A 10,592-nucleotide genomic window follows, 5' to 3' on the forward strand; every position below is an offset into this window, starting at 1 on the left:
TTTGACCTGTTTGGCATGGGTGACCTTACAAAGCACAAGGCCCTGACTCCTGCCAACATAGCTCTCCAGGTCACTGAAGCTTGCAAGTCTCCAAATCACAACAAAGTTATAGTCCTCCTGGACTATTAAATTCAACTTTCTTGTCCTGGTTCTTTTTAGAATTCCACCATATGAATAAAAACTGCAGTTATTTATTCCAGCCTGTAACTTCACTCCTCTAACTTCAGGCTGGCCTTCATTAATATGAAAGAACACACTACCACAAGAAAACAGCATCAAGGACCCCCACTATCCAGGCTTTTCACTGCTGCCATCAGGAAGGAGGTACACCACCAGGTTCAGGGACAATTATTACCCTTCAGCCATCAGGCTCCTGAACCAGTGTGTCTAACTTCGCTCACCTCAACACTGAATGGATTGTATAACCTATGGACTCACTTTTCAAGGACTCTACAATTCATGTTCTTAATATTATTTATTACTCGTTTATAATTATTATTATTTTTATTTTTCCACAGCTCAAGCTGGTAAAACCTGAGATACAGACACAGCCAAGCACACTCATTTCTCAATTGCTAGGAACTTTCAGACTACTCTAGTGGTGTTTTGTATCGTGGCTTTCGGAAGATTTACAGAAGTATTACTAGTTGTTTAATGCTTTACGTAGTACATTTGAGAGGACGCCAGTTGTAGATGTTACTATTGGGACAATGTATACCTTGTTCATACTCCACAGTCTTTCAATTTCCTCTTTTAATTTCTGGTGATTTTCACTTATTGATTTCTGTAAGTTTTGTGTATTTGGAATGGCGATATCTACTAATCAAGCTGCTCTTGCTTGTTTATCTTGTGATATTATATCTGGACGGTTATTATGGATTACCCTATCCGCAATAATCGATTGGTTATAATAGAATTTGTACAACCCTGACTTTAAAACTGGATCAGGCTTGTATTTATGGTAAGGCATGGTGTCTTTTAAGAGTTTATATTGTAAAGCAAGATTCTGGTGAATGATGTTTGTCACTTGACTGTGCTGCGTACGTAATCAGATTGAGTTACATTTATTATTATTACTATTATTTATTTTTGTTTGTCATTGCACAGTTTGTCTTCTTCTGCACATTAATTGTTTGTCTGTTTTTTGTTTGTGTGCCGTTTTTCATTGATCCTATTGTGTTCCTCTGTATCGACTGAGAATGCCCACAAGAAAATGAATCTCAGGGTAGTATGTACGTACTTGGATAATACATTTTCTTTGAACTTTGAACTTCCTTTCTTTCTCCACTCTAGTAACATAAAAATACTGCCTCCATGACACTGTGTTAGAACAAGTGGTAACTAATTGATATCATGCCAGAAGCTCAAAGGATGCAGAAGGAAAGGGAGACTAGGGAGTTTAAGAATTCAATACTTTTACTGCGCTGGTTAAAAAGAAAAGGATTTTGGAATAGCAACTTGACAGTGATTAGCTTCAATCTCAGCATGGACGCAGAGAAAATACTGAGAGCTTAATTTATCAATTGTGGAACAAGAATGGATGGAGGATGTTTGTTAAATTTTATTTTATTTAGAGAAACAGCACAGTAATAGGCCCTTCTGGCCTGACAAGCTCAATCACGTCCATGAGACCAGCTAACTTACTAATCTATACATTTTTGGAACGTGGAAGGAAAGCGGAGCACCCAAAGGAATCCGACACAGTTACAGGGAGAGCATGCAGATACCTTGCAGATAATGATGGAGGTGAACCTGGGTCACTGATGCTGTAATTGCATTATGCTACCATGTTGCCCTGGTTATGGTTGTTAGAAATTATCAAAAAGTTCAGGAATTACTTTTAAAATCATCAAGAGCAGTAGAAATGTCTGGAATTCAGTTCTAACACGTTACAAACAGGATGGTGTGTTGTGGTGTATTGAATTTTGTGAAAGTATTAGAAGAAGATCCGAGCAATTCCAAATCACACTTTTAACACTTTATGAGCGCGCAGCATGTAAGGTGCCTGCACAAGTTAAACACTGTAGGTTCGATAAGTGTTTGCTAACAGCAGCTGGATTCTTTCCTGGCCTCAAGGCACCTGTAGCACGAGAGAAAAGACCAAAGTGTTTATCTGTCTCTGCTTGTGGACTTGTTGAGGAACTGGGACTTCACCTAGACCAGGGGTCGGCAACCTTTAGCACTGAAAGAGCCATTTGGACCCGTTTCCCACAGAAAAGAAAACACTGGGAGCCACAAAACCCGTTTGACATTTAAAATGAAATAACACTGCATACAATGTTTTTTTTTGCCTTTATGCAATGTATAAACAAACTATAATGTGTTGCATTTATGAAATCGATGAACTCCTGCAGAGAAAACGAAATTACATTTCTGCATGCAACAAAAACATTTTGAACTCCGAAAAAAAAGACGTTGGGTTGAAGGTTACTTTTAAGTAAAATACTCAACGTCTATTTGAGTCCTTCTTGTATTTATGAAAAACACCGAACTTAATTTGTCCGCCAGCAGCAAACCAAAAATAACGTCAGCCAGCTGTCAACCTGAAAAATAAAAGGACTATTTCACTGAACAATGAAAAAATATGAATATACGTAAAATAATAGGCAATTAAAATATTTATCATACATGGTTAATGGGATTTCTACTCCTGGACCTCAGCGCACAGCGTCTGCACATCAGGGCTGTATGACGTCACCTTCATCTTTACACAGGATCGCAAGCTGTCATCCGTGAGGCGTGCGCGATGTTTGTTTTTAATAAAGTTCATGTTGGAGAACACCTGCTCACATACATATGTGGATCCAAAGATCGACAGGACTCCAAGCGCATACTTCTTAATGTTTACATAAATGTTGGGGATAGCATTCCATGTTTTGAACACAAGTTTGTCCGGTTTGGGGAGGTTTTCAATATCACTCCATTTGTGATTCTGAGCAAGAACGGCCTTCTGACGGGCAACATCTTCAAGGCCTGCTGTCAAGCGTCTGAACTTGGACACCCAGATGTCTTTGTCGGCTATGTCGGCCAGTTCCATCTCAAGATCAGGTTGACTCACACCTGCCAATGCAGTCGTATTCAGCAGGGATGGATCGATGCTTAGGGGAGTGACCGGGAAGGATAATGTGTTTTTTCCTCTCTGAGCTCACAGAAGCGTTTCCCAAATGATGTTTACATTGCGGTGATTGCAGAATGTAAATACTCCAAATTTATCATGTCGTGAGCTTGTTTGAACTCTCTCAAATTGGGGAAGTGAGACAATGTGCCTTTCTGTAAATCTCTGGCAACTTGCGCTCGAATGCCAAAACATCCTCCAACATGTGCAGGGCTATGCGTCCTTTCCCCTGAAGAGCTGTGTTCAGCCTACCTTGGATCGAAAAATTAAAGAAATCGCGCACTGGCGGGTGTCAGGCTTTGGCAGTGGTGATGTATATTAATAGCGACAAAAAACACTTTTTATTTAGATTGTACAAGATCACCATAATCTTCAAATTTAGAATTACATTTCAAAAACTAACAAACTAACATAAAATACATTTTAATTAAATACTCAACATTTATTTTCCAAAGCCACAGGGAGCCACAGCACAGAGATGAAAGAGCCACATGCGGCTGTGGAGCAGCGGGTTGCTGACCCCTGACCTAGACTGAGGAATTGCGATTTATCCAGACCCAGAGTGATTTACCGAGTCAGAATTCAGAGCTTCTCCAGAAACAGCAGCAATCAAGTCCCCCTATTTCTACACTATTCATGGTTGGTGCAGCTGTAACGAAACCCAATTTCCCTCGGGATCAATAAGGTATGTCTGTCTGTCTGTCAATGACAGCAACAATCAAGTGGAGATTAAAACTCGTGAGCCCAGAAACCTTTGTGGAAATTGTTGTAACTTATCACGTAGTATTTTGTGTGGTTCATTTGTGCTTTGTCTTTTATGTTAAAAAATTATGCTTAAGCTACTTTGTTGTCCTTGTACACTGGTTACCACACCTCCTGGACACTCAATAGTCTGTGCCTTTTGGGGCCTGCTCAACCCAGCCCACGACAGATGAAGAGAAAATGTTTGGGAATAAGGATTCAAATGGAATTATATGAATCATTGGTCTGCTATAGGTGGTCAAGCTTGCCTCTGCCTCTAGAAAGGGTGGCATTTCAAATGTTAACCTGATGTTATCGCTGGTGCTGATCACCCTGCAATGTCCCTTGGGTGTAGCAGCTTGAATGTTCCTCTCCTTTGATTCTCTAATCATTCATAGCCGCCTGACTCAGTGTATCTGCTGCTGATAGATAAGGACAGGACTATGGCTCCTGTTCTTTATACGTGCTCTTGCTAGTTATGCGAGTCAATCTTCTGATCTGAAACGTAATCTGGTAATAGCTAGTGATGCAGCTGTTTAACCAGGTTTTGAGCCTGTGTGGGCGAGCAAATCTGTTAGCTCAATGCATAAAATTGACTGGCTGAAGCCTTTCATCTATTCACTTTCAGATCAGGTTGAATGGAGCTTAAAATCCAGATGCTCTTGATCCTAAGACAGAGATTTCTGTCCCCTTGTCACATGTTCAGATATGACTGGGTCATTGACTTTTGTAATAATCTCACCATCCAATGTTACACTTCAATTACAAAGTATGGTTATCATGATTGTTTCTATCTCTTCAGACAAATTGAGGAAGTGCTTTTGGGCCCCTTCGTGACTCGTTGCTCAGCACATCAATAATTACTACATTGAAGGAGAGATTCATGTCTGATCACCAATGCGTGAAAGAAATGGAACAGAGTGCACAGGAGGTGGAAACAAGTGGTGCCCCATGCTCTTGCGCCTATTAAATGCCAATGTCCAAGACATACTTTCATCCCACATCACAGTTCCATTGAGATCTGTCAGACAGCTCCTCTGGTTTAGGAGATGAGATTTTGAGGGGCTAAATCTATGTCAGGAGATTACAGAGACTAATCTATTCTTCTGTGGAACTTCTTGGCCCCCAAAGTGTTTTCTGTGAGATTACTGTTTGTGCACATGGTCCAAGATTACTCAGGCTCACCATAAATCATTCATGCTTAAATATAACTTCTGGTAACCTTGATCCAAACTGCAGGGGAGTAATCTCTTTACACAGAAAGTTATTATGGTCTGGAACTCTCCTAGGTATAATAGTGGAGGCAGATTCAAGTGTAACCATCAAAGAGGAGCTGAATATATGCTGGAAAGAAGGGTAAAAATGGAGACCAGGAAAGTGGGACCAGCTGGGTTGCTCTTATGTAGAGCCAATATAGACCAAATAACCTTCCTCCATGTTGCCACCATTTTCTGTGGTGCCCACACAGTTCTGCCCTATGAGCATATTTTTTGCATTGAAGAATTTCTAGTTTTTGAAGGGCTGTAGAACAAATGGAATATATGTCACATATAAAGAAATAAAATATGTCATATTTTGGGTATAGTCAGGCATTATTTTGTTAAGTTTGTTGTTTATTTAGTTTCAGAGGCTTCATGTATAAGATGATGAGGGGCATTGATCGTGTAGATAGCCGGAGGCTGTTTCCCAGGGCTGAAATGGCTAACACAAGGGGGTATAGTTTTAAGGTGCTTGGAAGTAGATACTGAGGGGACATCAGGGGTAAGTTTTTTCACACAGAGAGTGGTGGCTGCATGAAATGCACGGCTGGTGTTGGTGGTGGAAGTAGATACAACAGGGTCTTTTAAGAGCCCCTTAGATAGGTCCACGGAGCTTAAAAAAATAGAGAGCAATGCCCTTACTAATCAGGAATCAATCTGTCTCCACTTTAAATATACCCAAAGACTTGGTTTTTACAGCTATCTGTAGTGATGAATTTCACAGCTTCACCACCCCCCAATGAAGAAATTACTCCTCATTGCTGTTTTAAAGGAATGTCTTTCTATTCTGAGGCTGTGTCCCCTGGTCCTCAACTCTTCCACTAATGGAAAGATCCTCTCCACATTCACCCTATCTAATCCTTTCAATATTCTGTACGGTCCAATGAGATCTGTCACAAATGGAATGGCCATCCAGCTTCCTTCTTTGTCGGGAGATGTCTGTTTCCTGTTTAGCTTGAGGTCACCGAAAGGTGTAATTCCTTACAGAAGAATTCCACTGTAAATGTATTGTGTCAATTGACTTCCTCTGCCGTTCACCACTAGATGAAGAATCACATTTCCCTGGTAGGAGACCGAGATCTTTGGCTTTTACTTGGCACTGTGCTGTCTCAACCAAGTGCTGGCGTGTCTGATATATAGCTTAATAAAACCTCTGCAATCTTTCAAGGTCCCAACTTGCTAATTTGCCACATTTTAGCTGTTTAATGAATGCCTTTGCCTCAGGTGCTGTAGTTGTCCTAGGGCTGCTGGGCATGTCATCAGTCACCAGTTGAGGGTGGGGAATAGAATATCCATTCTTGACCTTCACAATGAAATACATTAAGCAATCACCATTTTACCTTATTCCGGCTGTGATAAACCTTTCCTACACAGGTTAATCTTCGTACATCAGAATTTGTGGGGCTAACTTATTACATGTTTTTGCCAATCAGTTGTGTAATTCGAACATACCAAATCTTGTGTAACTCCGAGATTTATATTGTTAATTAGGCTCAAATGTAGAATACATACCTCCTACAAATGCTAATAAATTTAAATAGTACCACATTTTATAAAGAAATGCACAACCTGAAGAAAGAGGTCCCTCTGAGGCCCATTATTCTATATTGTTTCTGTTTTATAGATTTTAGGATCAAAATTGATGTTATTGTTTATTGCTTCAATAATTCAAATTTCGTGGATGTGAGTTGAAAGAGCCCAGCTGGCTTTGATAATGTCCTGGTATTTCTTTCCAGTATAGATTAATCCAGAACGGATGTTTCTAATCTCCTTCTCCCCACCAACATCTTCACCCCTCAGTGTCTTACCTCATCACCACATGAACTTATCCAGGGCATGTCCTCTTCTTGTTACTATCTTTATGACAAGGTACAGGAGCCAGAAAACACACACTCAATGATTTAGAAATAGCTGCTTTTCCTCTGCTATCAGATCAGAAGTGGCAGTCATTCTTTGATTCTGTTATAGTAATTATTCAGTTGACTTGTTAAGTATGCCCACAAGAATATGAACCTCAGATTGTATATAGTGACATATATGTACTTCGATAATAAAACTTTCATCCATGAACCCATAAACAGGACCTCATTATTCCTTTTTTTTGCTCTTTGTTTAATGGTCTTATTTTTATATTATAGAATTCCTAGTAATTTTATGTCTGTGCGCTTCAATGCTTCTGCAAAACAACAAATTTCATGTAAAGGATCAAAAATCAACTTTATTCACTACATATATTTACAAATACAAGTTGACCACCAATTTTCCGACACCTTCGTTTCCTAAGCCCTGCCGGATTAACGTTTTTGCTGAATTAAACAAGGTCACACAATAATAACAGCAAAAATGGACTGTAGAAAGTGAAGAAGGATTATTAATTAAACACAAATTAAATGTAAATTTATTAATTACTGTGCTTACAAAGAATGTTGCTTCTTGGTAATCTTTTTAAACATTTCATCCAAGCGAAGTTGTTTCATGTGTTTTGATCTCTCCCTGTGTAATTTTTCTTGCATCTTAAATAAAAATTCATTAGCTCTTGTTCCGTCATGAAGTACATTTCTCTAACCTTTTGATTAAAACACCCAACAACTTATTTAACTTGTCAATAATAAATCTTTCAGTTTCTTCCTTTTCATCATTATCACTGCCATCTTCATCACTTGCAGTGTTCTTATCAGCTTTCAGAACACTGTCTATAAATGCACAACAAATGTTTCATCATTGACAATCATCCACTCACATAGGTTTTCTTCATTAAGACTACTTGCTACATCTTTGAAAGCAGGTCCTGTAATACTTTTTGCATACACAAGCAAATTCTGAACAACTACCTTTTGGTGCACAAAATCCTGTAAGATCATCGTTAAGCTTTTCTTCAGGCACATTATCAAACATCAAGGCAGGCCACAACTTACGCCAGCTATTCCTTGGGTTCTACCCTCTCCAACCCTCGGGCAGTGAACCAAAGGATGTGCTTCATGTTAAATTCTTTAATAAAAATCTGTACAGAATTGCCAGTATTCACGTCATCTAATGGACGTTTCATAAAAACTGAGCGATATTTGGCCTCATAATTTAAAAAGGTGCCGAACCATCAGCTTCTGGAAAATAGGTGGCCAACCTCTACTGGGAATTTGAAATGGTGTGTTGGCATGTCATATAACAAAAAACAATATTCAGCACTCAACAACACCTCCTTCTCCTTGACGACAAAGGGTGCGTATCTTTGGTGATGGTCTGGCAGAATGGGCACCAGAAGGGTGGGGGGGGGGGCCACTGGTCTTTGAAGTATGATCCATGAGGCAAATCTGTAGTAGAAATTGCTTAAGGGATTTGGGAAGAAGAGTTCATTGAGTGTCTTCCTTTCATAGTCGGTGATGGACTGAAGTACAATCCAGACAGAAGCACGGTCAATTACAGAAAACTGGTTTTCCTGTTTGAATATTGGTATTTGGCAACCCTGATTGCCTTCTCCAGATTGTACAGGTTCAAGTTCACATTTATTGTCATCTGACTGTACATATCTACAAAGCATACCCAATCAGAACAGCGTTCTTCTGGATCATGGTCCACCCACACAACATATATCACACACAGCACATAAACCAAAATATTATTTTATAAATAAGTTAAGAAAATATAATTCAAAATGCACTTTGCAAAGCACAGCTCAGGGTATTCACTAGACTCACAGCATGAGGAAAGAAACTGTTACCCAGTCTGGTAATACCACCTTCCTGTGTCAGAGATTGTGGGATGGGTGATACAAAGTACAAACTTTCAAATAAAATTTATTATCAGAGTACATAGACACTACCACAAGCCTGAGAATCTTTGTCCGTGGGGAAACTTAGCAAATCTACAGAACAGTAACTATAATTGTTGTTGTTGTTGTTCGTCCTTCAGAGTTGAAGACGACCATGACTTCTGTCAGGTGGAGGGTTTGTGACTGTGGGTCCGGAGGTGACTGGTGAGGCCAATCTGGGCCCTGAAAGCTCGCCCACATGTGGGACACATGAGGGTAGGTGCTGCAGTGGAAGTGGAGGTAGTTTGAGTCTTGCGCACGGCGCATTTCCTCTGAGCCTCTGCGGTGCGTCTGATTTCTGCTGCATACACTCCTTCAGTGGTCCTGCTCCAGCAGGTTGGGCGGTCCAGAGCAAGCGATTCCCAGTTACTGGGATTGATATTGAGGTCTTTGAGTGACACTTTGAGGCAATCTTTGAAACGTTTCTTCTGCCCTCCAACTGAGCGCTTGCCCTGGCTCAGCTCTCCATACAGCAGCTGTTTTGGTAGTCAACTGTCAGACATCCTGATGACATGGCCAGCCCATCTGGCTTGGGCTTTCTGTAGGAGGGTGTAGACACTGTGGGTGCTAGCCTACTCCAGGACCTCCGTGTCTGGGACTTTGTCCTGCCATCGTACATGGAGAAGTCTGCAGAGGCAGCTCAAGTGGAAGTGGTTGAGCTGTTTAGCATGTCTGCTGTAGACAGTCCAGGTCTCGCTGGCATAGAGGAGGGTGGTGAGAACCACTGCTCGGTAGACCTTCAGCTTGGTGGTAAGGCTGAGTCCTCTCCGCTCCCATAGATTCTCACAGAGTCTCCCAAAGGCGGCACTGGCTTTGGCAATTCTGTTGCTGATCTCTGCATCTATGTTCACCGCTCGTGATAGAGTAACTATAGTAACTATAAACAAGACCAATGGACAACAAACTGTGCAAATGCAGACATAAATAAATAGAAATAAATAACAAGCATGAAATAACAAGAGAGAAGAGTCCTTAAAGTGAGACTATTGGTTTTTGGAACACCAGAAGCAGAATGAGTGTAGTTATCCCCTTTTGTTCAAGAGCCTGATGGTTGAGAGGCAGTAACTGGTGGTGCGAGTTCTGAGGCTCCTGTACCTTCCCCTGATGGCAGGGGTGAGGAAAAAAAACATGGTTTGGGTGGAGAGGATCTTTGACGATGGATGCTGCTTTTTTTACAGCAACATTTCATGTAGGTGTGCTCAATGGTTCAGAGGGCTTTATCCATGATGCATTGGGACAAATCCACCACCCTTTGTAGGATTTTTCAGTCAAAGGCTTTGGTTTTCCCTTACCAGGCCATAATGAAGCCAGTCAACACACTTTCCACCACACAGTTATAGAGGTTTGCCAAGGCTTGCTGAGTTTCCCCAGACTACTGCTGAAGAAGAGATGCTATCGTGCTTCCTTTTCAGTTATGATGGGTCCAGGCCAGGTCCTCTGAGATGGTGATCCTTAACTCAACAATGCTCTGGGCCCTTCATCGGCAACACTTACAGGAAGTGTCACAAATAGGAGGAGGGAGATCCTGATGACCCTCCTGACGGTTTTTGCTGTCCTCTATAGGGTCTTGCAGTGAGATGCTTTGCAGCTTCCATCCCACACAATGATTCCGCCAGACAGGACACTCTTGATGGTGCTCCTGTAGAAAGTTGTTAGAATGATGGCAGGGAGC

The 10,592-nt window shown here is 41.0% G+C and overlaps 1 long non-coding RNA gene across 1 annotated transcript in view; it reads left to right on the forward strand.

Moving 5' to 3' along the window:
* LOC132405791 (uncharacterized) overlaps positions 1 to 7,170 on the forward strand; it is a 52,681-nt gene extending 45,511 nt beyond the window's left edge. The window contains exons 2-3 of the long non-coding RNA XR_009515969.1: positions 3,571 to 3,800; positions 4,659 to 7,170. This is a non-coding gene — a long non-coding RNA (uncharacterized LOC132405791). The remainder of the gene's footprint in view (positions 1 to 3,570; positions 3,801 to 4,658) is intronic.
* The last annotated feature ends 3,422 nt before the right edge of the window (positions 7,171 to 10,592 follow it).

The sequence above is a fragment of the Hypanus sabinus genome, chromosome 16 (assembly GCF_030144855.1).
Source record: "Hypanus sabinus isolate sHypSab1 chromosome 16, sHypSab1.hap1, whole genome shotgun sequence".
NCBI lineage: Eukaryota > Metazoa > Chordata > Chondrichthyes > Myliobatiformes > Dasyatidae > Hypanus > Hypanus sabinus.